This window comes from Acomys russatus, chromosome 26, assembly GCF_903995435.1.
Source record: "Acomys russatus chromosome 26, mAcoRus1.1, whole genome shotgun sequence".
NCBI classification, from domain to species: Eukaryota; Metazoa; Chordata; class Mammalia; order Rodentia; family Muridae; genus Acomys; species Acomys russatus.
In genome coordinates, this window is record NC_067162.1 from 26,052,571 (window position 1) to 26,080,504 (window position 27,934).

Below are 27,934 nucleotides of genomic sequence, written 5' to 3' on the forward strand. Positions count from 1 at the left end.
GGGCTCTATCATATCCTATTTTCAATAAACAAACAGATACCTGTGCATGTATAGAGATCAAAGGGTAGATTTCCAAAGTGTACTATATGAGTTATAGATATTGAGCCAGGTGATTGGGCTTGGCAAAGGCCTTCATCCTCGGGATCATTCTGTTATGGCAAAGTCAACATTTAGAATAAATGTGGAGACCTGAAATTAATATAGGTTGTCCAGCAAAAGCATAGTCTGAAGGAAATCTCTGAGAAATCTGAACTTGTTATGTCTTGTCTGACTTGTAACCCATAGTATTCTCATGATCCTGGGGTGTTTAATGTACCCAAAAATATCTGGAAAGACTTCTGGGAACCTCCACTCTTCCTGACAAGTATTTCAATAATTTAATTTTCTGGCTCTAAGACATGTTGATCTGATGATATTTTGTTGAACACTTCCTTAAAAAACATTGCCTTTCTGCTATCCAAAAGGTTGCAGATGATCCCTCTCAGCCATTTTATTTGATAAATATTAAAATTGAAGTTCAGAGCAGTTAAGTGAATTTTCCAAGGTCACAGAGCAAGTTATTAGAAACCACTGTTACTCACATCAGACATTTTCCTGCCTAGTTAGCAACAGGGTAATGAGTGGAATTTAAACTGCTCATGATCCTTAGGACTTTTGGCAGGCTTGAAGTCATTATGATAAATACTAGAGATTAGCATATAAGAAAGTTATATGAAATATAGGCTAACTTTTGTGCATATTTTTCTTTCTCTTCAAGTATGGAAAGATTCCTTTCTTCATAGACATTTCTGCTATTTTACCCTTTTTCTTAAATAAAAACAAAGATAATTATCATGTTAATACAAATGTCCAGTAGCCTGATCTGGTCACTGTAACCTCTGGATTTTGTTGATCTTTAAGAGGCATTTGTTTGGCCAGGTCTGGTGGCACAGGCCTGTAATCCTAGCCCTCAGGAGGCAGAGACAGGAGGATCTCTATGTTCAAAGCCAGCCTGGTCTACAAAGGGAGTAAAAAACAGCCAATGATATACAGAGAAATGCTGTCTCAACCTCCCCCAAGTGGCATTTGTTTTATTTTATATGTATGAGTGTTTTGATTGCATACATATGCATATATATATATATATATATATATATATATATATATATATATATATGTATGTATGTATGTATGTATGTATGCACTGCATGAGTGCTGGTGTGAGGAGGCTAGAAGGAATTGGAATTACAAAAAAATTTAAACAGTCATATGAGTGCTAGGAGTTGAACCTATGTCCTCCAAACAGCCATAAATGTTCTTAAATACTGAACCATTTCTTCTACCTCAGGATGTGTCTTTTAAATTGAACCTACAGAATTGAAAATCATCACCTATGAAAATTTCTTGGAAAACCTTTTGTCCTTCTACTCCTCTTTCCTTCGGATCATGTTGTACAAGGATTTCCATATATTTATTATTTAACATTTTTTTTCCATGAGTTACCTCATTTAGAAAGTCATGTTGGCTAGGTTGATCAAACACAACTGGACATTCCTCCATGCCTAGGATCTGAAAATCTACATAGCACACTAAGGGAATGAAGACAGGACAGACACACAGACTCATATGCAGAAACACATGGATCGGGTGGACTGCATGAGCTCTGACAGAGAGCACCAGCTGCACAACAAACTGGAAGCTCAGCATGTTTATTATATACAGCACAGCAGGAAGAATTCATCTAAGAGGAGGTCTCCATAACGAAGATATCTGAGGCTATAAACATCTGGAAGGGTGATGCAGTGGTTGCTGGCTTTGACACACGCTACCAACATTCACACTCAGATAGAGGAAGGCTTTATATTGTACACACACACAAGACATGCACGTGCACACACACACATACACAGAGAAACACACATTCACACATACATACACAACCAGACATACAAAGACACACACACACACACACATACAAGGACACACAACACATTTACTTTTAAGTAAAAATAACAAACCTCCCTGTGGATTTTTCAAGCATCCTTGGTGTTCTTTATTATTACTCTTTCTCATTCTCCTTCTGTAGTGTCCATCCTCCCCCATGGTCAGGTAAGTTTCCCCCTTTTCCATTTTCCCCTCTGTAGATATGGAGCCCTATTATTTCTCTCTCTAATATACCTGTCATCCTCCACCTAGCGTAGCCCTTTTTACTTTCCTGTGGTTGCTCCAGGTTGTATACCACTATCGAAAGTTTGGAATCTAGCACACACAAATAAAATAAAACATGCAGGATTTGTCCTTCTGGGTGTGAGTTATATCCATTTACTTTTTCTATTACTGAACTGAAAAATGAGAAATATATTTGTTTGCATGTACCAAGAAAGAGCACATCTTTCCTGTGGCAGATTTTTTAGACCCTGGGTTGATAGTTTTATACAACTGAAATAGGTAGACATTAGAAATCTACGAAAATGAATACAACTTTTTCTTTTTCACCGTCATTTCTTTACAGACTTTAATTGATCCCCGCATTTCTAATTTTTCAGAGATATGTAAATGCCCTAGTCATGCAAAGTATTATTTATGTGCACCTCTTTCGTTCAGCACAGTATGCTGTAGGCTTTGTGGATATCAAAGAGGGGAATGGACCACAGAGTAAGGGCCCTATTTTGGTGTAGCTTGTGACTATTTTGAAGGACCAACATTAAATTGAAGAGAAAAAAAGCACACCTTTGTTTCATCTACTACGCATTGGGCCTTTCTTTCTTTCTTTCTTTCTTTCTTTTTTTTTTTTTTTTTTTTTTTTTTTTTTTTTTTTTTTTTTAACGTTCCTTTATCTATTATGAGGGCCTGGTTACATATGGCAATGAAAAAGAGAGTTTTAATTCTGAGAACTAGTTGAATAATTGAATGTGTGGTGATTCCATTGTCTAAACTTTTGTCCATCATCTGGTAACGGACAAGGGCCATCATTGCTACTTTAGTAGTAGCAGTCTTGATAGGTTAATATGCACACTTCTTTATTTAGGCCTTTTAGTCTGTCATTTAGAGTCTTGAGTCCAGCATTAGGGAGTTTCACATAAAAGATAGTACAATGGTAAATTAGATACTTTTACTGTCATGGAGAAAAAAAAAAAAAACAATATTTAAGGTGCCTTTAAAATTGGACATTCATGGGCTTTGCTACAGTTGCCAGGAGAGAATGTCACTTTAAAAATTCCCAACAGCAAGTGGGCTGGAAATAGTCCACAGAAGATTGATTACCCCAGAGTGTAGCACTAGAGAATCCACCTACGAGTAATGGCCTTGGTCTATTTTTCTTTTGCATCATCCATTTATAAACCACAGCGTCCTAATCAGTGGAGAACAATGAGCAATTGTGCCCAGTGTATAGTGGTGATGGGATGAGCAGGTCTGTGAATGAATAATCAGTGATGTTACTGAAAACCACAGGGCACGACATAGATGGAGTAGCTAGATGTGAGAGGACTGATTGCGCTGGTGTCCCATCAGTCCAAGGATGCTCGGCCTGGTCTCTCTCTTATTTATGTGCTTTAGCATGCAAAGGCATTTAAATTCACTGGGAAACACACTCTACACTTCATTCTTTAACACAGAACTCAAAGAAGGGTGGGGCCAGACAGTTATGGAAGTCATTTTGTATTGAAATTTTGACTTGTGTGCTCTGTTGCAGTTAAGCATTCTGGAACTTGCAAAGGGAATGAGTCTCCCCTTAACTCCCACAGGTAGTGAGCCTGAGCAAGACAGCCCACTCATCCACAAAGAAAAAATCTCCCGCCAACATACCAATTCATGTGCCCAAACTTGACCTTCCCAGGAATCCAGTCTCTCCCCCATCCTCAGAGCCTCTCCACCTTCACGAAATCGAATCTCCACTTCCTGCTCCACATTAGACTGAAGGTTTGTTTGTGGCTTCCTGTTTACTGCCTTGGATTATTCCTGCCACAAGCAAGCCACTTGTATGTTAGCCTAATGAGTCCCAGTGAATGCAAAAGGTAATCTTAGTTTTTGGTGTCCATCACAGATTTTGAACGGATTCACAATGCTTGTACTAACATTCAACATGAACTTGGTAAGCACTGGGCTAGGTGCCACAGCAGAGGGTGCAAAAAGAAGTCTAAAGCATGTTAAGAGAGACTTTAGGCTGGCTTCCAGAAGTCTTTAAAAAAAAAAAAAAAAAAGGTTCCAAACTTCTACATACAATCCTTAAGTTGCTAACTTTTCAATACCCTCAAATTGAGTGTTCTGTGGCAGCTCTGAGTTCACACACCTTTTTTTAAGCAGAAAACTATAGAAAGGCTCTAAAGGAAGACAATGCTTTCATATTATGCCTACCTGCGCTCACAAGTGAGGCAACTCTGCTGCAAAACTGTGAAGTGATTTTTTTTTTCCCCGAGATTATGCAAGCAGTTTAAAATGACAGTTCTAAGAGTGTCGTCAGCGTTTTCTATGCAGGGCCCCATGTGTTTGAGACTCCTCATGTTCTCTCTTCCTTGTGGCGGGAACTTGTGGTATATTTTCTAACTGTGGATTTGTGTCAGCAGTCAACTATGCAGTGCTCTTCTTTAACCTGCTTACCAACCAAAGTGTGGATATAAGCTTTGCTGCCGGGAATGGCTCAGTATCCTTTGGAACACTATGACAGCTTCCACCACCTCTCAGCTAAGTTTGCCTGGCCTCTGATTTAGAGCAAAGAACTCCTTTTCACCTTAAGAGATTAAAAGATAATGTTTTTATGGAGTGGCACAGGCAGACCATTGCAACTGATCTACGCCCCCAGCCTCTCCCCATTGTCCTCTCTGATCCTTATCAAGATGCAATAAGAAACATTAAATAATATAGAAGCTGCATATATGAGCTTTGAAATCAATCAGCTCAGCAATTGGTTCTGTGACCCTGGGTAAATCTCTTAACATTAATAAGAGTCTGGGTTTCCAGATCTATAAAATAGGAAGTGGTTAGACACAAGAGGAGAACTAGAAATGGAGTGAGAAATAAATAAGACCTGAGTCACCTGGGAAAACCAGTAAAAATATACTGATGTTCGTATTTTTCACTGTTTAATGCAATAACAGCTCAGGTACCCAGACCAGCCTTTGACTCACTAGGTAGGTGAAGCTGTCCTAGATCTTCTGCGTCTCCAGTCTCAATCTCCTAAGTGTTGAGATTATAGGTCTTTCCCACAGTACCTACCTATTGTCTTATTTTTAAAAATAAGTATCTGTTCATCTACACCTGTAGGCTCAATTTTCTTAACCAATATATTTTATTAACAGCTTAGTGACCGAGCATATGTCACTTATAACCTGACTAACCAAAACAATAAGAAATGAGGATTAATGGACACAATAACAAAACCTTAAGGATATCAGTTCCAAGGAATGATTCTCCGGGCATGAGCTGCAGGATTTCTTCTGCTGGAACCAGGGGTAACCCGAACCCAGAACCTCAGCAGGCGCCGGAGCCCCGAAGCCTTCCTTCAAGCGGTTTTATCTAGGAGTGTCTTGAAGTGCAGCAATGAACAGCCAAATCTATCCCAAGTCTCCAAAAAGCCCCGCCTCCAGTCCTGGGCTCATTTGTATATCTCCTCCCGGAGTCAGTTCAAGGGATCTTTTCAGCTGGCAACAATTAAGCTCCTACACTAGATGTTTGCTCTTCTAGTGAATTAACCTCACCTGCTCTCTCACGAGACCATTCCAATCCCGCACTTGGGATCCTAAAAAAACAAGTTTGTCTCTCCTTCATACACCAGTCATTGTGGAACTCCATACTCATTCTCAGAATTTTGGTGAAATGAACTTAATATCTGGCTTTGTCACCCAAGGTACCATTAATTACACTACTAATACCTTTTTTTTTTTTTTTTTTTTTGGTAATTCTGTACGTGACTGACATTTCAGTATGGCTGATATGTTGATTACTGGTAACAATAATTTACCTAGTTATGCCCTTCTGCAATAATGGAACACACTGGAGCACCAAAATACATGCTTCTGATGGTAGTTCCCCAACTTAACGGCCTAATCTATGACGCCCATGTCTCTAAAAAGTTTGCATCACCTTCTTACAGGGATTGAGAGAAAACTAACATTTCAACACAGAGACCTCTGGAGAGTGCAATCCAACTACATCTAAGACACACTATTAGGTCAGTGGATCAGTGGACATATACACAGCTGATTTTCCTTTATGGTCATTCTAGAATGATTATAATTATGAAAGATTACCATGAAAAAAATATGAGAGTCTTACCTGGGAATCAGAGGGCAGCATACCAGTGATTATACAATGCATAGTTTTCTTTTGTGTGATCCTGTGTGATAATGTTGTATTTCCAACATTAAGCTGTTTCTTTAACAGTAACGAAACATTAACTTGTAAAGATCAAAAGCTACAGGCATGTACGTTCTGAGTTCTGCACATAGAGGCATATAGAATCCAATGTAGAATGTTCCAGGTGGAAATAGCCTCAATTAACTAACATGAATTTGTTATTTCCAGCTTTCCACAGTATGTACCAAAAATAAAAACTCCACGATTAGAAAGGCTATTAAGAATGTCTTAAAACTGATTTTTTAAAATTGGAAAACAACGATAATATTATGATAAGAGGAAATAAGATGAGAAGAGTGATCAAAATTCTCCAAACAGATTCATTTTAAGATGCAGTTTCCCGTGACTTGGAAAGCGGTAAAACACAGGTATGGGTGAGAGTGGTCAGAGGTCAGACAGAAATCCTCACTTCTTGCAGTTGGAGTTTGTGGCTGCTTTGAAGCGAGCCAGCAGCACCATCTAGAGGCACATGGCAAGCCTACACCCAGAGGGAACAAAAGGGAGCTCAACCTTTTAAGTTTAGCAGTGGTAAAAACATGACTATGCTTTTCAGTATATAGCCTCTTGCAGACTGTGTCTGAAGGAGTTGCCTCCCACTTCCATTAACCTACCGTCCGTCACAGAGTTCATTACCTGAAAAAAACCAAGGCTTACTTCAGAAACGGAAGCTTTCCTTCTAACTTCCCCACGGAGAGGAGATTCCCTGCCTTTTAAGTAAGTTAATTCATCCTGCGCATTGTCCCTGAATCCTGCCATGCCTCAGCCTCTGTGCCAGGTTCCAGGGGACATAGTTAAAAAAAAAAAAAAAGTATTATTTCTCTGTTCCCCCAGCCTCCGTAGCCACAACTAAGCACACACATAACTTTTCTCCTGTCTTATACTTTCAAACATTTTCTTGGTGGTGAGACTAGAAATGTTTTAAAGCAGTCACTCCATCTCAAAACACTGTTTCACAGAGAACCACCAGTGTGTTAAGTGAAATCAGAGATTCAAATATATTTAGAGCCTCAAGGGACCTCACAGTGATAGAACACTTAACAAACTGTGGTATAGAGAAGTTATTTCACAAACTTTTCATTACAGTGCAGAGTACAGGTCCCCGTCATAATATATATATATATATATATATATATATATATATATATATATATATATATATATATATATATATATGTATTTGTCCCCAGATGATACATTATATTTTATCATGCTCATCTGGCTTCCAGGATGGAAGTATACTACTGATTAGCTTTCGAAAGGAGACGTCATAATTTTGATGCATGAGAGAATGTAACCATGGGATCCTAAATTAGAAATCTCTCTCTCTCTCTCTTTTTAAATCACTCTTTAAGTTGCTCAATGGCCTCTGTTTAATTTGTCATATTTAAGGACCACACATATACTAGATATGGCATTGTCCTGATGTTTATAAATATCAATCCTTAAATTCACATACAATGAATTAGATCTAAGGGTAATAACTTTGTTGAAGGTATATATTTTAATTTAAATTATATTTATATATGATTCTGTTAATACACTGGTTCCAAATTTCCTAATAACTACATTTCATTTACTCTTTTTCTTTTTATGTGAAAAACATTGTGTAAGGATGGTTATTGAGTGTGTACCTTGTTAACTAACTGGGAATCCATCATTTTAAAATCCACTATTTTAACATACTCACATCTCTGTGGCCTTTTGGGTTCACAAAAAGTGAAAACCATAAAATTGAGTGGATTTCAATGGCCTATCTAATACCAGGAAAATTAGAGTTTAAAATACTTTTATTCATACTTTGAAGACATTATTTCTCATTTCTGCAATTCCTGTTTTAAAAATGTTACTCAGTTTTTTGTTTCTATTTTTGTTTTTGTTTTGTGGAAAACAGACAGAGAAAAGGACTGGGATTTCTGAAGAAAACTCCTGGAAACTAGATTTGATAATGCATATTTTTCATGAGATCCTGTTTTTCTCCTTTTATTATTGTAGAAATGTCTGCATCATATCTTGGACTCAAGCCTGTTTAGTCATGAATTAGCCTTGCATTTTTTTATCTTCCAAATTCTTCTAATTTGCTTATAAATCTCTACTGGGATGATGATTATGAGCCTATACAACGGCGTCTGTTTTATAAAAGCTGTCAAGACCCCTGGTCTAAGAGCAGCCAAAATGCACAGCTAGCACTTAGCTTCATGCATTGTTCAAAAATCTCATTTTGGACTCAGGTTCAGGAAAGTCACCAATCCTATCACACTTGTAATACTTACAGCATTGTGGTGGACTGTTTTTCCCCACTGATGAATGGTACATAGGTCAACTAAGATATTACCTGTCTCATGGCACATATTTCTTAACTCTCAGTTGTGGTAGATGTCCATTCTCAAGAATTTTACAGAGTCCCGAGAGCTCTACCGTTATCATAGCAGAACATACAAGGAAAAAAATTCAGACATTGATTTAAATCTAAATCTAAATCTTAACTCTACATCTTAAATCGTAAATCTTAAAACACAGAAATGTATGATTCTAAGCTATTACTAACATAAGAAAGTATGTGCCTAAAAAGAGAGGCTACATTAAACTTTACACTACCTTATTATGATTTGAGTAGCTATTTGCTAACTGTGGACATAAATGCACCTGTTTACCTAGTCATCAAAGAGGGTTTTTTTGTTTTGTTTTTTTTGTTTTTGTTTTTGCATCACTAGAATTTGAATAAAGGGTCTTCTAAACACCAGGCAGACATTCTATCACTGAGCTTTCCCAGGCCTAGCGCATTTTCTTTATACAGTCATACTTGTTGGAAAGATAATTTGTCTCATAACTTTTAAAAAGAATTGCTTTTTATAATATAAATTAGTTTCAAAAACAGATTTAGAATTAGAGATGAAAGACTTTAGGGAGATATTGAATTTAGAATATGTGGTTGAAATTTTCATCACCTTCTGAAGTAATTATACGAGTTTTGTATAATTAACACTGTTTTATTTATCAATTTGTCTCATTTTTTAATCTTAAAATTAAAGTCATAATGAAGGAAAAATCTACTTTTACTTTACTGACATGACTTGAGACTCTACAATTTGTCTTGTATCAAATTCACTTGAAGCTAATAACATTGGTATGCTTTCTACACATCTTATGAGAGAAGCAATGGTTCATTAACAATCAGTTCTGTTTAAAATACCACTCTCTAAAACATCCCAATAAGTCTTTGTACCTAAGGACAGGCTTTCCGTGTCCCAACCACCAACAGGAGTATGTGATTCCAAAAAACAGGATTAGAAAATTGTCTTCTGTGGTAAATTTGAAAGAAAACACGCTGCTGGCAATCCTTTCTCTAAAAAAAAAAAAAAAAAAAAAAAAAAAAAGCCTCAGACTTGAAAGATTTGAATCCTCCCATTCCTCTCCCCGCCCATTTTCCCATTATTCCCCTCCCCTATGACTGTTCCTGAGGGGGATTACATCCCCCTATATATTCTCATAGGGTATCAAGTCTCTTCTTGGCTACTTGCTGTCCTTCCTCTGAGTGCCACCAGGTCTCCCCCTCCAGGGGACATGGTCAAATGTGAGGCACCAGAGTACATGAGAAAGTCGTATCACACTCTCCACTCAACTGTGGAGAATATTCTGACCATTGGCTAGATCTGGGAAGGGGTTTAAAGTTTACCTCCTGTATTGTCCTTGGCTGGTGCCTTAGTTTGAGCGGGACCCCTGAGCCCAAATCTGCCTATCATATTGTTCTACTTGTAGATTTCTAGGACCCTCTGTATCCTTTTATTTTGCTATTCTCCCATGCATCTCTCATTTAGAGTCCTTATTCATAATAGCCAGAACATGGAAACAGCCTAAGTGTCCCTCAGTAGAAGAGTGGATAAAGAAACTGTGGTACTATTTTCTTTATATTCTATCTGGCTATAATTTTGATACAAATGCCAATTGGATTTTCCTATATGTCATTCCAAAATTTACTGTCCAACAAATTCTCGGTCTTCATCCTTCATCTTCTTCTCTCGTTTACCATGGCATTCTCTCTCTCTCTCTCTCTCTCTCTCTCTCTCTCTCTCTCTCTCTCTCTCTCTCTCTTTCTCTCTATTTCTCACACACACATACATACGTATACACACAAGCATACATCTTGCCTCTCCATAGATGCTGTCATCAATAAGATCTATAAGTAGATCATCAATTTGAGAATGTATATTAAAATATTAAATATATTCATACTCTTTATTAGGTTACATTGTTGGAAATCTACTGCATTACAATAGCATAGAAAGTGCTTATGAGCAGATATTTATGGTAGCTTAAATTAATTTTTGTGTTTTTTATGATTTATTTTGATTTTATTTCATTTTTTAATTTGATCACTTTATATCCAAATTGTAGCTCGCTCCCTCCCTTGTCACTTCCCAGTCCCACCCTCCCTCCCTCATCTCCTTAACCCTCTCCTAGTCCTCAGAAAGGGGAGCCCTCTTCCACTAACACCTGATTTCAGCCAATCAAGTCTCCTCTGGACTGTCTGTATTCTCTTCCTCTCTGGCCTAGCAAGAGGCCCCACCCCTAGGAACTTATCAACAAGTGGGCACCAGAGTCCATGTAAGAAACCTTCCCTACTCTCCATATTACGGAACCCGCAAGGAGACTGGGACCATGCATGGTGAGGACCTAGGCCCTCTGCTCAGCTGTAGTAGATAGGCAGCACAGTCTTTCTGGCAAATTAAATTATAAAGCCTTCCAATGTATGAATATTAAAAAACAGAGGCAAATAATAAGTGAGGAATTCTATCACTATTAATCTACTTGATAGAAATATTCAATTAGTCATTTTTACATGTTATGACAAAATACTAGAGGTCGATTAGCTTGTATAAAAAGCAGTGAGTGACTAGTAGTTTTGAAGGTTGAAGGACATAATGCTTACATCTTCCTCGGTGTACAGAGGGCTCATAAAATCAAGAAAACAGGAACAAATATTTTATATTTTACATGAATAAGTGATTTATGTCTGAGTTATAGGAAGAAAATTTAGAGGGAATATAGAGGCTATGGTATAAAGAAACATGTAAAACGCACTTTCTAGGAACTTTATCTCAGTTCTAAGGGATGGATAGAAGTAGTGAGCGACAGGTTAAGGTAAATGAGCGTGACTCAGAAAGAGAAACATCATCTTTTCTTTCACATAAAAAATAGTTAATATCTCTCTCTCTCCTCTCTCTCTCACTCGCACAAGCACACATACACACGGGGGGGGTGCCATTTGAAATGGCTAGACTTCATACACATTTATATGTTATAAATATCGTGTATATCATAAATATACTTATAGCATAATATCAGATGAGGAGAACTCTATTTGGTGTTGGGAGAAAAGGGACTAATGAGGGTCTGGGTAGAGTTGGAGAAGAATAGTGGAAGGAGGGATGAAGAATATAGCTAAACAGAATTCTCAAAGGGAATTTCAATGGCTGAGAAACACTTAAAGGAATATTCAACAAACTTACTCAGCACAGAAACGCAAATCTAAACTACTTTGAGATTTCATCTTACACCTGTCAGAATGGATAAGATCAATAACATAAGTGACAGCTTACACTGGTGAGGAGGTGAAGCAAGGAGAATACGTTTCCATTGCTGGTGAGAGTACACACTTGTAAAGACTCTGTGGAAATCAATATGATGGTTTCTCAGAAAATTGGGAATAGATCTAACTCAAGATCCACTCTTGATCATATATCCAAAAGATGCTCCATCATACCACAAGGACACTTGCTTAACTATGTTCATAGTGACTTTATTAATAATAGCCAGGAACTGGGAAACAACCTCAATGTCTCTCAACGGAAGACTGGATAAAGAAAATGTTATGTATTTACACAATGGAGTATTCCTCAGCTCTTAGAAAAAAATGACACATGAAAGTTGCAGACTAATGAATGGATGTAGAAAACAATCTTCCTGAGAGAGGTAAACCAGACCTAGAAAGACAAACATGGTATATACCTACTTATAAATGAATATTATATGCTAAGGATAATCAAACTACGATCCATCGAGCCAGAGAGGCTAAGTTACAAGGACAGCTTTGGGAAAGAATGCTGGTATCTCCTTGGGAAGAAGAAATACGATAGATTTTGTTGGTAGACTGGGGTAGGATGGAGATGGTAACAAAAAGGATCAGGCAAGAGAGGGGGGACAGAATGAAGGAACGAGGAAACAGGCGACAGGAGGGACAGGGGAAAACAAATAGAATAAGGGGCACTGTGAAACCTAGTATAGTGGGGACTTCCTGGAACCTATGAGGACAACCCTAGGGAGGACTCCCAGTAATGGAGGATATGGAGACTAAACTGGCCATCTTTGGTAATCTGGCAAGTGTCCTAGTGGTGCCTGGACACCAACTCATGCACAAAACTTTCCACCCATGCATGTCCTGCCTGAAAAGATGTGCTGGGGCAATGGTGGGTCAGAGTTTTTTAGCGTGGCCAACCAATGATTGGTCTAACTTGAGGCCCAAGCCACTAGAGGGAGCCCATGCCCACCAGTGCCTGGACTGCTAAGAAGCAGAACAAGACAGGACTGAAGTAATTGGTGATGATGATGATGATGATGATGATGATGATGGTGAAGAAAAAGAAGAAGAAGAAAGTTAATGAATTTATTCTTAATAATATTCTACTACACTCATAGAGCCTAACCCTAACTCAAACCACCGATACCAGAGAGACTTCATCAGGCAGCTGATTGGAGCAGATGCAGAGACACACAGCCAAACATTAGGTAGAGCTCAGGGTATCCTAGACAAGTTGGGGAGAAAGTACTGTAGGAGCCAGAAGAGTCAAGGGCATCATGAGAATATGGCCCACAGAATAAAATAAGTCGGGCTCATAGGGGCTCACAGACGTTGAAGTGGCAACCACAAAGCCTATATGGGTCTGGGCTAGTTCCTCTGCTTACATGTTGCAGGGTTTTTTTTTGTTTTGTTTTGTTTTGTTGTTGTTGATGATGATGATGATGATGTTTTTTAGCTTGAAGTGTTTGTGGAACTCCTAACAGTGAGGAAGGAGGAGTCTCTGACTCCTTTTCTTGCTCTTGGGACCCTTTCCCTCTTCTTGGTAGCTTCATCCATCCTTGATATGAGTGTTTGTGCCTAGTCTTGTTGCATCTTGTTATGCCATGCTTGGTTGCTGTTACTGGGATCCCTGTTCTTTTCTGAATGGAAATAGAGGAGCAGTAGATCTGGTGGAGAAGGGATATGGTCGGGGGAGGACCGGGAGGAATAGGGAGAAGGAGGCTGTGGTCAGTATGTATTGTATGAGGAAAGAATAACAAATATATAAATACATGTAAAAAAGAATATGTATATATGTGTATATATATTAAAATGTGACTGTGAAACCCATTTTTTCTGTACCAATTGAAATAATCAGAAAAAAATTACTAACATTAGAGGAAACTGAGAGGAATAATACTTCATTAGTCTATTTTAATGTAGATATTTCTTTTTAAAAGGGTTTCTTGTTACATGCATTTATTTGGTATGAATCTGTGTTTACATACGTATGTCTGTATGTGTAGAGATGCCTGTCACGGGTCCATAGGGAGGTGAGAAGATTCTCTCTTTCCACCATGGAAATTCTGGGGATTGAAGTCAGGTGGTAAGCAGGACGGCCAGCATGCTTATTCACTGAGCCATCTTGCTGCTCTGATAATATCTTATATGTAGATTTTCATGATAAGATTTTCCTTTCTAAATAAGTCCAATAATAACTTGTAACCAACTCCTATTGATAATAACCCTCTATAGCCCAAGAAAGCAACCAAAAACCTACTTGATCCCCTTTAAAGGAAATGGGGGTGTCAGTCTCTTAAGGTTATTTGAGGCTGATTGGGTATAAACAGTACCTAGATGGGGCCCAAATAAAATTGGGGAAATGGTTAAACAAGCTAGCAACTGCATTTGTGGTCTAGTTTCTAAATGCTGAGAAATTCCAGGCTTAATTAGAGTCCTGTGTGGGACAGTCTGAAATGCTCCATCAATTGGGATTGGAAGGTGTCTTTGAAAGTGTCCTGGCATCTTCTCATTTGGAAGCCTACTAACCTGCTCTCCCGGCATACTCAGGTAATGAAGTTGATTCCTTCTCAAGTCTCTGATGGAGTTAAAGACCAGGTGGCTTAGTTTTACAATGAAGTTTAGTTATTTAGGAGTTAAGATGTTCTTAGGTCTAGATAGATGTTTTAAGTTGATAATGAGGAGATATGATAGATACTGATTTACATACAGAATTTAGACTCAACAAGATAGCAAAGACGGTTTGTTCAAGGCTGTCAAATACAAATAGCCAAGACACTATGATTGTAACATTTATATAATTCCTGATTGTGTCATGGTTCTTCTTGCTATATGTAGTTTATTGTATATACATGTAATATATAAATGTAAATGTAAAAAATAAAAAAATATTTAATTAATAAGAAAAGATTTTCCTAGGTTTTCTGAGGACAGTTTAAAACATTTTTGTCAAAAGTATTTAAGCTCCACTTGTACCTCACCAGGCAACAGACGGCTCATAAAAGCATGGCAAATCAGCTTTGTGTTGCTGCTGTTATAATACACCTTACTCTTTTGTTCTCTTTGTAGACTAGACTATTTCTGCTCAACTATGAAGAAAGAGATGTGGGCCCCTATCAGTGTTTTCCCACGCTTAGAAGATAATTTTCATTTACTCAAGTGTTCCTTAATGGACTCCCCCTTCAAAGGTGATGACACCATAATGCTAATCACTAAGGTATTTTCAAGATTTATATGGACAAAAGGTCCATGTCAGTTTAAGACATTGCCACTTCAGGGTTTGTAAAATTCTGTTATAGTCCAAAAGAGAGATCACTAGAAATGTATTGCTATCATACATTTTCTAGCCTAAAATATGTCTCCCTTTTTATTAAAAAAAAAAAAAACATAAAACTATTTCTGAGAGACAAGCTTGCTAGTGGAGGTCTGTGAACCCTCCCATTTGAAACACTGAGTCGTGAGGACTGGAATACAGAGTAAATTGAAGACCAGCCTGACAAGCTTACTAAGATACTCTTTTAAATACATAAATACATACTTCAAACAAACAAACAAACCAGCACACTGCATACCTACCTACCTACATGCATGCATACATGCATATCTAGAATTCAGAGTAGAACTTTGCCTGACATCTATAAGGTCTTGACTTAAGCCCATTACTACAAAAACAAAATAAAAACAGGAAGCTTATTTTTCATTACGGTGATTCTTCAGATACCATCTTCTTCATTTTGCTTACTTAGAGAAGAAAGAATTTTTTTGTATACCCTGAAGAACATGTCCTCTACCATTTGGTCTTTTGTGAGATGTGGAAAAAAAAATGAACTAGTGTTTGGGATAATAACACTCTTGGGTGGGAAGATGTGTGAGAGTGAATGATCTTGTGGTGATGTATAAAGCCATTCTTTTTTTGTTCACTGGTTTTTACACACACACACACACACACACACACACACACACACACACACACACGATCTGGGGAAGACCAGGAGTTCTGCCAACAATTCCATCTTACTTCATATTGTGATGCACGGACAGCCAACATCACTGTTCTGCTTTATTTTATTTGCAGTTAATGTGGTGCTCTTATGAAAATTTGATGTCAGGAATCCAAGGGTGAGATTATGGGAAGATTTCTACCTCTCAGTTTGAAATGATATTGGAGTTTTAACAGGTAACCTTTATAGCACGCAGAAGAAGAAAAGAAGTATACACCAGTAAGTACAGGAAATGTGGGCAAACAGCTAGAAGTACTTTGACATGTGTAGAGTCAGAATTCTAAGCCCAATTGTCATTTGTGTTTTCCTTAAAAAAAAGTCTTATCAGAGGAGTAAAGAGTTGACACAACCTAGAATCAGCACAAAAGGATTCCCACTGAAGGGCTGTCTGCATTGGATTGGCCTGTGGTCCTGTTAGTGGGGGATTAAATTAACTTGTGTGGGAAGATGCAGCCCACTGGAGGCAGTTCCACTTCACAGGCAAGGACTACATAAGTGTGTATTCTACTATGTAAGTGAGAGAAATTAAACTGAGCACAAGCAAGTAAGAAAGTGCACATGCATGCATGGGCTTCTCTCTATACTTGACTGGATATGATGTCACCTGGATCATGTTCACTGACTCAACTTCCCTTCAACAAAAGACTACAACCTGACTATAAGCACAATGAAATGTTTATGCCATAAGTTGCTTTTTATAGAGGCATTTTTATCACAGCAACAGAAATGAAACCAGAACAAAATTCAGAAGCCAATTTAACTATAGGAAACTTGGTCCTGGTTGTAACAGTATTGCTATTAATAGCAAAAGTATTAGTTGCACATGGTAGCTCATACATTCAATCCAAGCACTTTTTGCAAAGGCTGTGGCAGAAGAATTGCTGTGGGTTGGAAGCAAAATTTTTTAGGGTAACCTATTCTACTCAGAAAGATCTTGCCTCAAAAGAAAAAAAAATAATTAACAACTCTAGGAGTAGTTGTAGTGGTGACAAATGGGGCTAAGTAAGTAAAGAGATGAACAGATAAATAACAAATAATTGCCAATTTAACTAATACTCTAGTAATTTAACAACTATTCACTTAATATTACAAATTTACATCTCACTTGCTACTATTATTCTCTTTGTGTTAATGAACTAAGTGCTGGATGCTTGATACATACTTCCTGGATGACAAGTCCTCTTTCCAGAAAAGGCAGGCTTTCTGATCCTAGATAATCTATCCTCCCTTTGCCTGGAAATGGCAGAGTTTTATCACTGATGTGTCCTGCATGGCGTGGGTTCTAGAAACCTGACAGAAAGGTGGGGCCATTCCACACAGTTGAACAATGAAACTGGGTTTATATTATAGCTGAATCAAAAGGGAAGCAATATTATAGATAAAGAAGGAAGCAGATTTTTTTACATCTAGCTGAACAAGGAGGCAAGTGTAGGACATTGTTAGGAGTGGTCTCTGTAGGAGAGTCATCTTCAGTTTGCCAAATGAGGACTGGAAGAAGGTGGACATTTTCTGCACACACCATCAAAAATTTCACCAAAAGAATGATTTGTAATCCCTCTGCTCTTTACGTGAGTAAGGTGGGTTTTTTAGTGCCTACGTGGCCGAGAACTTGGGGTCCTTGACATGGCGGTGCCATTGTCTAAGAGAATACATTCACTCAGAATTGTTTTTGCTTGTTTCTGATAACGAATTTCAGTAAAGCACAACAGATGCCAAAGTTTTTGCAACTGCCTATGAGAGAGCTTAATGGATGAATTCACACCACCTGCCATCACACTGCATGGATTTAACGTCAGGTGGCTTCACTTTTCAACCCCACTAAGGTCTATTTGAAATGTACATATTTATAGTGTACAATGCATCTAACATAGACATGTATTACAAAGTGATGAGTTATGCTAAAATGTAAACTATGTAAAAATACATTTACATAGATATTATTCTTTGAAATAAAAAGAGAGAGTGAAAAATATATTTCTAATATAAAGGGAATTGCTGAGGAGGGCTTCAGTGAGAGAATGAGGAGGATGAGAGGAAAGGTCAGGTGAAAATTATTCAAATTCATTATATACACGTATAAAACTGCCAAACAATTACCTTAAAAACTAGTCCTACTTATTTTATTTGATGTGTTTAATTGTTTGACAGAATGTCTGTACATGTAACATATGTGTAGAGTGCCTGCAAAAGCCAGCATAGGGCATCATATCCCCTTGGAGAGAAGAACTAATGAGAATTAGCCATCATGTGAGTTTCTGGGAATTACAACAGAGGTCACCTGGAAAACCACCAGAGCTCTCAACTGTTTAGCAATCCCTCTAGCCCCTAAAAATATTTTTAAAACATTTACTTCTTAGCAATTTGCAAGCATACACAAATATTATGATTTAAAAGCAACATTCCATAGAACTGATCTCCAGAGCTCACCCATTCTCTGTTAACAAAATTTGTAGCCTTTAACCAACATTTCCCCTGTCCCATCTGAACTACCGCTTACAGTGTCTGTCATTCTGTTTTCTGCTTCTATGAGGGTGACTTTCTTAGAGCCATGTCTCACATGTTTATGGTCAAACTATTTTATTTATAGGGACCTCTTTACTTATCCCCCAAATGGAGATTAAACACATACTGTGCAAGAATAATGTAAAGATGAGGTGTTATAATCCACATAAGTGCCTGACATAAATGAAATGATTAGTGTCTTTGAGAAGGTAATTAACTCTTATAACCTGTGTAATTGACCTAAAAACTAAGAGCAAGCAGCTTTTCTTCCAATTCAATGAGAACACAAATACTCTGATGAATGGATATGACCAATATACTTTCCATATAATAAATGAATATTATAAAACATATTTGGATGATTTCTTTTTTTATTTTATTTTATTATAGACGATTTCTTAAAGGACACAAAATTGAGTTCATAAGGAAAAGGGGTGGGTCTTTGAAGATTTGGTATTGATTATGATCAAGATACTATATACAACTCCCTAAGAACTAATACAAAAATATTATTTAATAATTACCAGTTTCGGTAGTTGGAGGAAGGTACTCTGGAGATGGCTGCAAGTCACTGAGACAGAGGGAATGCTCTGTTAAAGTTACATATTAATAATAGGAGTTTTAACAGCAAAGCTTTGGAGGGCAGCAGACTCCGGGGGTTTCACTCTGCAGGAGCAAGCACCCACTGCGTTTTGAATCCTGGAACATCATCTGAAGATATGATGGTTTTACCCTATAGATATGATGGTACTTGTTGAGTACAGTTGTCCACATTTCAGCTTTCTCGCTAGGTGCTAAGCTCAGTCAGTGTCTAGCGCACGTCCTGAGAAAGCCTGTTCCTCATCAGAGTTTTCCACGGAGGAAGGAATCCACAAACAACATTGTATCAGGAGTTACAGAAGCACCTGGGACGCTGCTCTCATAGCTCCTGGTGTACTCATTAAAGGTCGTCCTTAGAGCATGACTCTAAAGTTAGAGTTTTAAAGGAAGCTAAATGTCAGATAGGTAAAAGAAAGAGCTATTTGAAAAAAAAAATGAATAAATAAATAAATGGATAAACAAAACTGTGTGCAATGGGTAAAAATGTGACTCATGGAAAGGAGACGGTCATTCATCTAGTGTTTGGGTAGATATAATAGCAATAATAGAATCTTACAATGGAAGGATAGCTGGAGTTAAGGGTACAGCTGAGGAAAATCACATGCCAGATTTTGAAGAGAGCCCAGCGTATCTCCTCTTCAGATTTAATTTGATTTATTCATTCTTTACATGACAATTTAATGTACGTGTATAATACATTCTGGTTACACTCATCCCTCTGCCTAAAAAAAAGAAAAAGAAAAGAAGAAAAGTGAAAGAAGAAAGAAAAGTCCTATCCCCAGTAATCCTTTACATCTTTCTTCCATCATGTCTCCATAGTTTCACGTGATTCCTTTTTTATTTTTGTCTTGCCTTCTGATCACTGTGTCAAGCCAATGCCACTCATCTGAGAATGAGCAGGAAGCTATTCACTGGAGAATGAGTACCTCACCTGTGGCTGTATCACTGAAGATAATGGATACCTCTCTAGCACCTCTCAGCTGCCCCTCCTTCCTCTGGGCAGGTTGGGACCGCATGAATCCCTCCACCATCCATGACTGAATATTTTACTGAAACATGTGGCACATTTTCCTTTGACCAAAGGAAAAAAAGACATAGCCTATGCCTCTGGAAACCCACTCACACTGCCCCACACTTGTACCAGACCCAGCTGGACCTGCAATAGGTGAAGAAGAAAATGTCAGGAACATGGCGTTGATTTGTATGTATGTTGACCAAGTGATTCTCTTTCACGTTGTTTATGGATCATAGTTTTTATGGTGCTACATGAAAATGACTTTTAAACACACATTAATATTAGCTACTTGTCGGTTTTTTGTCTTTTTTGAAGAGGTGTCCACATATATCACACACAATCAACAATTATTTTGTTCACCTAATACGGTTAAAACCTGTTTCATAATATCCTTATGGCTATGTGTTAGCTTGCTTTTACAAATCTTTTTCCATTTATACAACTCCTTAACACAGTTAGTTCTTTTTCTTACAGGTATCCCACGAGGAGAAGCTTGACTCTTTTTTCCTGTTTCCACCCCCCTTTCTCACTGCCCTTTGACATGTCTAAGCTTTCAAGTTGCTATTGAACTGAGCTCAAATGCTATCTCTACAAATAGACTGACCTTGCCAATCATTCTTCCTTCCTTTGGATAATGTGTGGCCCCTTCTTCCTAACTCCTTATATTCTGTGTTTGACAGTCTCACCAGGGGTTTCCTTTGGACTTTGTTCCTCAGCCCAGAAGGTTCCTAGTTCTGTGCCTCTTCCATTTCCCAGTGAAAAGCACTCCGGGCAACCTGACTATATTAAGAATAAAGTGATCTCCACCTGAAGAGACTCATGCATGGCATGACATTCAAATGAATAAGATAGCAGAGGTGAGGCTTCAAACTGAGAATCCACCCTATATATTTCCTAGACAAAGTAACTGGCAAAATCCAAGTATGATTAAGCCCACATTTCTATTCTGGAAGCTGTGGCTGTCTTTACATATGTACAAATTGCTGTTGGTCATTTAAGCATTGGGTTTTCCTTTGGGGGCTTACAGAGATGAAGTTTGTTTATTCCCATTCTATAATAAATCATTTCTGTGTGGTCCTTTAAGAATAATGGGAAAATGGGGGGGGGGAGGAATGGGAGGATACAAGGGATGGGATAAACATTGAGATGTAACAAGAATAAATTAATAAAAAGGAAAAAAAAAGAAAAGAAGGAAAGTAGAATATGTAAGACCTTCATACTGAATGGCATCTATGAAAAAATTTATAACAAATTGCTTAAATTAACTCACTGAAAATTGGGTGTTGTTTCATTCTTTGTTTTTCTTTCACTATACTCTGTCTTCCTGGACCAATGCCTGAGAATGTACATTACTGAATAGACATATTTTGAATCACTCAATAATTAAGCTATATTAATCACTTATTAATGACTATACTTATTTTAAATCCTTGAATTATAGGCACTAGTAGAACTTAATTATGACATTGATATTACATTGCTTTATATATAATCAAATATACATATTCAGTATGTTACAGTCATTACTGCTTCTACTTGAACTGTTTCTGTTTATGGTGACACTTGTTGGAAACATGAGTGGGGAGCAGTTCACACTCCTTTGAAAACATTGGAATGAAGAGGGATGTGTGTCATGATGATCAGGGGAATTTAGTCCAAAATTATGAAAGATGATTTAAATCAGGATGAGGGTATTAGTACTTACATTATAAGCCAAGAAATAAATAGTGTCCGTGAATGTATTGAGTATGGAAAGGAATAAAGAGAAAAACATCTCTATTGAAATAATTTGCTGAATGATCAACGTTGAATGGGAAAATAAAATAAAAAGAGGCAAGTCGTTTATACGCCAGTGAGGGGCAATAAAGTCTAGATCAAAATAGAGGGGCATACAATTATTTTGGATTTAAGATTCTAGATGTGAAAGTAATAATAAAGAATAATTAATGCCAACATTTTCCTAGTCACTGGCAGAAAAGAACTCCACATATTTTTTAAATTGAAACTTTCTTACAACTTAGGTTAAATTCTTGGCTAGTTTCCAGATTCAGGCAAACTGCTAAACCAAACTGACCTGCCTGTGACTATTGTGGAGAGAAACCCATGAAGTTCTGAAGGAAAATTCACACTCAGCTTGCAAGTGAGATTTGGCAATTTCATGCAAATTACAGGTAGGGAAAAATTATATTAATCTCCAGTAATATATTGCAATTTGCCATTCAAATGCGAAACAAAATGAATCTAGAGTTACTACAACTTTGAAAGGGAATACCTGGCTCCAAATTCCCTTCCAGATATAGAATATACTTTTTAATACCTAGGCAGTAGGAAAAAATATCTCCTTGATTTCATTCAGTAACAAAAAGATAAAAACTCCCTTATGTGGACCTGAAATTTCTCCTTAGAAATTCACTTGCTTCTCTATTTTATTTCTTCCCAAATGGCCAAATTTCCATTATTCTCTCTTGCAAGAGGCATCATGACTCAATGCTCCTTATAATCTACATGACAGTGATGTGTGGAGTCTTTAGAAAACATGTTTGCTTCCTTTGCTTTGTTCTAACCGGTGTTATTATGTAGCCCCACATAGCCTAGAACTTGTGATCTTCCAGCCTCAGCCTCCCAAATCCTAGTATTAGAGATTGAAATTTTGTTACAGAAATATGTGCATATTAGGAGGACTGTTCTAGTTTGATTTTCTGTTATAGATAAAACACTCTAACCAAAAGGAATCTGGGAAGGAAAGAGTTTGTTTCGTTTTTACAGGTTATGGTCTGTTATGGCCCATCTTTGACGGAAGCAACGGCAGGAGCTCATGGCTGGAACCTGGCGGAATTCTGCTTACTGGCTGCCACTACAGATCTTGTTCTGATACCTTTCTTACACAGCCCAGGGATTGTACTGCCAAAATGGCCTAGGCCCTCCTGTATCAATTTGCAATCGAGAAAATAGCCAGACTACATGGCAATCTGAGCGAGGCGATTCCTCAGTTCAGGTTCCCTTTCCCCAGATGTGTTACATTGACAACAAAGATTAGCATCACAAAGATTTACACAGCATAGCATATGTGTACAAGTAGAAATCTCCTTTGAGCCTTTAGAATGTCCACTAGGAGGGACTTAGAACAGCAAACATGAGACTTTCTTCTTCAGAGCTTTCTGACTCTAAATTGGATTGAGTCTGACAGAACAATTTCATCTTGGTATTTTCAGGGTTCACATACCTATTGTAATATAATCCCATCAAATTCAGAAATGATATGTATCCTTTTTACCATGACACCTTTTATATGGTGTTCAAGCCCAGATACATAGTAGAATTGCATGAATGTTTATTACATTCAATAGGTCAGCAAATATTTTACTTTATGGGGAAGTGCAGCATAATATATAAGCCTCTCAGTTGAGGATAAAATTCTGTTAAATGAATAGTTGTGTAATTTTGTACAAAGATATTTTACTGGGGCTGGATTGATGGCTCAGAGGTTAAGAGCACTGTCTCTTCTTCCAGAGGTCATGAATTCAATTCCCAGATACCACATGGTGGCTCACAAACATCTCCACTGGGATCTGATGCTCTCTGTTGGCTTGCAGGTGTGAATGCAGATAGAGCACTCATATACATAAAATAAATGACTAAATCTTTTAAAATGATATTTGACCTTTAAATTTTCATTTTTTCTTAAATGAAATGGGATTAACAATTTCCTCTCTCCTAGTGTAACAATTAAGAATTGCATTTGGATTGCTGCGTGCAATCCCTAGGATAGAATAAGGTGTGCCTTGCAATGATTAGTTGGTCCGTGGGTGTCCTCCAAGGATAAAGATGTTAAGTGTTTGCTGGTGGGTTGTAATAAGATGACGCATATCACAACATGCTGATGTAGAGAGAAAGCTCGAACTGGCAGCGAAGACACATATGCAGTCATGATTCCATGACACTATGGGATGCTATGTGGTACTGGCTGATAAGCCTCAGTTTTGCAGGAATAAGAAGTTAATGCAGAATTGTTCACTGTCTCCTTCAGCAATGAAATGTTCCAGGTCAAATATGCTTTGTAGACAAGACCTTAAATTCTGTAATATTATTTGAGGCACGTTTGGAGTACTGGCCCAGCTTACAGATGCCCTCAGGCACTGTTTATGCAGGCAAATTGAAGAGGAGGCATGAGGCTATTATACAGTAGAAGCTAGGGGGAAAGGGACTCGTTTGACCTGCACTGTCTCCATCAATACCCTTCCTAGGGTGATCGCTCAACTCACCATTTGACAATGTAGACAGAGCCTGAGGAAGGTTTCAGGGCAAATACAGATTGAGATAGTACAACTTGCAAAATACATGCTTACTGCAAACTGTTTGAAGATAGGTATTGCATGCTGGCTGAGAAAAATCATGTTTCAATATGATGTGGTTTAATTTGCTCAACTAAAGTTACTTGGCCTAATATGTGGACGGTGGATCACACACACAATAAAAATGTAAGTTTGCAAGAAAAGCAGAAAATTGGCATGTGAAGTGTATGAGTGTGGAAAGTGGCTCCAGGATCCAAATCTTTTCTGTCATTTTGAATGATGGAAAAAAAATGGGTTTTTTGAATTAAAAAATTCTACCTGTGGAGTGGGACTTAAAGGTTCTACTCTGAAAGTAAGATTTTAGACAGACTGACGTGACTTGTGACCAATGCTTTCTGCTGTGGTTCACTCCTCTAAATAGACTAAAGGGTGTTTGTTTCCTTACATTCTTCTAGGCTCCAGTCCCTGCTGACACTCTCAAGTGTCTTTTTCTGTGTTACTGATCCACATAGTTATTATTCTAATGTTTCGTTTATTTTTCTCTGTCTTTTTTGAAGAAACAGTGTCATTCCATAGCCAAAGCTGCCTTCAAATTTGTCATCTTCTTGCCTCTGCCTCTAGAATACTAGGATTACAGTGATGTACCACTCAGCCAAGGATAAGCAAGTCTTTCTTGATTTTCACATCTGCTTCTGCAAGCCCCTTATCTCATTTCACATTGTAATCATTCTGCCCACAGAAAGAAAACAAATTAAGCTTAAAGCTTATTATATCTCTAATTAGGTATTTACTTATGAACTTATCTTTCCCTCTTTATACTGCATGAGAACTAATTCCAGTACCAAGATTAATTTCCCATTGTCAGAATTTATTGCACTAAGACAAAAAACAGGCACAGAGACCTCTCATTCCAAAAGTGTAAGACTGTACATCATTATACGCAAGGGCTAGCCTTGGTAATACATAAATAATGTTTGCAAAAAGCTTATCTGGAGAAGTCATTCATCCAAAAAACAAATAGTATATATGTGCATATGTATTTATATAATCATATATATTATTTATTATTGTAATATATACTATTGTAATAATATATATGAAATCTGAAGAGGATGTAGAGGGAAAAGATTTCTCATACTCTGTCATTAAAATGGCTGAGGAAGCATGAATTGATTGGGAATAAATAGCTTGTGTGTGAAATGTATCATCCTCCTTTGTCAACGCCCATACATATCCTATTCAGGTTCCAAATATGCTACCGAAGACTGTCTTCAAAATTTCAAGAATGCTGAACAATGCACAGTTTAGAATGCCTTCTAAACTGAATATGAGAAAATAATTTACCTAAACTCAGTTTCTGCCCCAAATGACTACTTAATTCTGGGAAATTACCTCACAGATTTGGTGCTCAGGTGAAATGCATTCTGTCACACATAAAATACAGCAAGGTGATAAAGAAAGTGCTGCTGCTTGTAAAGTTCCTAGGTTTCAAATTGCTTTGCAGCGGAAGCAATCAGGCAGGAGGGGAAGAGCACTGGCAGCCAGTCCTTGCTGATGGTGACAGGGACTCGGGAAATGTCAGAAGTAAAGGACCTATTGATAGTGAGAGGTTGCTCCTGGCAGGGCCAGGCCTCTGGGGAGGAGAGCCAAGGGGCACTCTCATCATGGATGTTATTTGAGTTGCTGCACTGCAGGGTGGTAGGAGCACCTGTTCTCTTGGTGAAATTAAAATGTTCTCTGTCGCCTTCATGTTTCTTTAATCAGGGCACAGTTTAAAAATCTTAGGAATGATTGGGATATAGCTTACCATATGTAAGTCAACAATAAAGACAAATTCGATAAAACTGAATGTGCAAAACCACTTCTGATTAGGGAAGTTACATAGGAAACGTCAATTTCCTTATTCTTTAAAGGAATTTTAAAAATTCCGTTTGATGCAAATTACGTAGATGAGATTTCCAAATGTAAAGCCATGGAATTTTATCATTCTAAATACACCTTTTCAAGCAGAACAGATTCTTTTAGGCAAGACCTTTAGTTAATTGACATGTTATAAGGATGGAGAAGTTTGTCATTGTGAACTAACTTGTATGCTAATATTTACACTGTTGTACAAGTCTCTGTGTAAGAAATAAACAGAGTGAGTGAATTATAATACAACTTCTTCCACCGAAGCATTATCCTGAAATCCAAAGATAGGAAAAGGAATGTGTTAAAAGGCATGCTGAGAAACCCAACTTATTTATAAAAGCATTGTTTTAATAAACAAGAAAATCATTTTCTTATCTCCCAGTTGTATTAAAATGCTCTCAGTAGAAGCCAAAAAAGAAAAAAGAGAAACAAGGAAAGAAGAAAGAAATGGAGAAAGGAAGGAAGAAAAAAGTAAGAAAAAAAATGAGTTTACTCAATAACATAGAAAATACAGAATTGAAAATATGTATGGTTTTATGCCATTACAGTGTTGTACAAGATCAATTGGGACTTAATTCAAGCTTCAATGAGTAAATTAGACTAGTCCACCAACGAGAATAGAGAGCAATGTTCTCTCAGCCCAGCACAGAGGACCGAGAGGTGCAGGAAATATGACTGCGATTATTGTGCTAAATGCTTGCCAGAGGTGTCCTACAAGCCCGAGCAAAGTGAATTTCATCTCTTGAAGTCTATTCTTTAATTGACACAAACTGCAACTCCTGGAATGAGATTTGGCTGGTACCTTAACAGCCCTGGGTGCTTCATCCTCATGTTTTATTGATGGGAAATGGCTGTGCCCATCCCTAGGACAGCATCAGGAGACTCATTAGTGCAACTTGCTCTCAGATCCAAAGCTCTTTCACCGATCATGTTGGCTGGTTTAAAATGCAGTGAGCGGAAGAAGACTATGTGAAGAATGCAAAAGGGCTATTTACTTCAGGAAGACACACACGGCTCCAGGCCGTGCCTTTTGGAAACATGTATTCTATTTATTATTTAACTTAACCTGCCATTCCCTTAGAAGGAATCCTACAAGTTGAGTGACCTGTCTTGGCACAATTTGGAGTTTTATTCCTTTTAAGCTGTGCTCAGTGCACATTTAAATTCAAATGCACTCTGTGTGTGTGTGTGTGTGTGTGTGTGTGTGTGTGTGTGTGTGTACTCTACTTGCATGTAGTAAAGGATTAAATCTATGGGCATTCAAGCTTTCAAGCTCTACTCCAGTCCTAACTGCATGTTTCCCACACATACCATAGGAACATGTCCTTTGTGTCTTTGAACAATTATCAGTCCACATATATAGATGATTTCCAGAAGAATAAGTTATCATTTGAATCATTTGAACTTCCATTCTAAAATTTGGGGAATAAAATAATTTTTATCATTTCTGAAATTTAACTTCTAAAATTTTTATCAGGGGATCCAATTTATGTAAAGGCTGAGATGTTCGAAGGCAGAAACAAACCTTAGGAAGATACAGACAGATGCAACAAATCTCCCCCCCCCCCCCTCTCCATCCACAGGCTATGACAGCAACACACACACACACACACAGAGAGAGAGAGAGAGAGAGGAGAGAGAGCGAGAGAGAGAGAGAGAGAGAGAGAGAGAGAGGGAGAGAGAGAGAGAGAGACTAAGAGGACAA